This window comes from Hemiscyllium ocellatum, unplaced genomic scaffold (genome assembly GCF_020745735.1).
Source record: "Hemiscyllium ocellatum isolate sHemOce1 unplaced genomic scaffold, sHemOce1.pat.X.cur. scaffold_1413_pat_ctg1, whole genome shotgun sequence".
Classification (NCBI taxonomy): Eukaryota; Metazoa; Chordata; class Chondrichthyes; order Orectolobiformes; family Hemiscylliidae; genus Hemiscyllium; species Hemiscyllium ocellatum.
Window position 1 is genome coordinate 44722 of NW_026867767.1, and position 1519 is coordinate 46240.

Below are 1519 nucleotides of genomic sequence, written 5' to 3' on the forward strand. Positions count from 1 at the left end.
AGGTTAATCGCGGTAGTTACGGACTGGTTAGGGTGATGGGGGAAACTTCAATACCACAACTGCTGTGGTTCTGTTTGCTGAGCTGGGAATTTGTGTTGCAGACGTTTTGTCCCCTGTCTAGGTGACATCCTCAGTGCTTGGGAGCCTCCTGTGAAGCGCTTCTGTGATCTTTCCTCCGGCATTTATAGTGATTTGTACCTGCCGCTTCCGGTTATCAGTTCCAGCTGTCCGCTGCAGTGGCTGGTGTAGTAGGTCCAGGTCGATGTGCTTATTGATTGAAGCTGTGGATGAGTGTCATGCCTCTAGGAATTCCCTGGCTGTTCTCTGTTTGGCTTGTCCTATAATAGTAGTGTGGTCCCAGTCGAATTCATGTTGCTTGTCATCTGTGTGTGTGGCTACTAAGGATAGCTGGTCGTGTCGTTTTGTGGTTAGTTGGTGTTCACGGACGCGGATCGTTAGCTGTCTTCCTTTTTGTCCTATGTAGTGTTTTGTGCAGTCCTTGCATGTGACTTTGTACACTACATTGGTTTTGCTCATGCTGGGTATCGGGTCCTTCGTCCTGGTGAGTTGTTGTCTGAGAGTGGCTGTTGGTTTGTGTGCTGTTATGAGTCTGTTATGAATAGGAAGGGTTTGGAGGGATATAGGGCAAGTACTGGTAACTGGGACTAGATTAGGTTGGGATATCTGGTCGGCATGGACGAGTTGGGCCGAAGGGTCTATTTCCATGCTGGATGACTCTACTGTCTGTACCTTTGATCCCTTCCCTCATAACGTTTGACAGGGCATGTTATCAAATGCCTTCTGGAAAGCTCAAAACAGTCCACCCTCTGGTTCCCCTTGATGAACAGCATGCGTTGCACCGTCAAGGAATGCCAATAATTTGATAATTGAATCGCTGATCTGGCAGAACCTTCCCCAAATCTGGGACATCTTGGGAAATTAACTTGAATGCACCAACTATCTCACAATCTGCTTCTTCTAAGTCTCCACCAGGACCTGGAGACATAGACCTTACAACTCCCTCTATTTGTTCAGTACCACATCCTTGGTCACAGAGCCAGAGAGTCGGACAGCACGGAAACAGACCTTTCGGCCCAACCAGGCCGTGCTGACCATAATCCCCAAACTATACGAGTCCCCCCTGCCTGCTCCTGGCCCATACCCCTCCCAAACCTCTCCTATTCACATCTTTACCCACATGTCTTTTAAACATTAAAAACCACACAACACCAGGTTAGAGTCCAACAGGTTTAATTGGAAGCACTAGCTTCATCAGGTGGTTGTGTGGAGGACACAACTGTAAGACACAGAATTTATAGCAAAAGTTTACAATGTGATGTAACTGAAATTACACAGTGAAAAATACCTTGATTGTTTGTTGAGTCTTCCATCTGTTAGAATACACTGATAGTTTCATTTCTTTCATGTGTAAATCACAGAACCTTTTTTTAAAAACTTGCATTCTCGGGTTAGCTGTTAACAATGGGTGTTAGCTAGACAATATGTTGAAGGTGTTAGC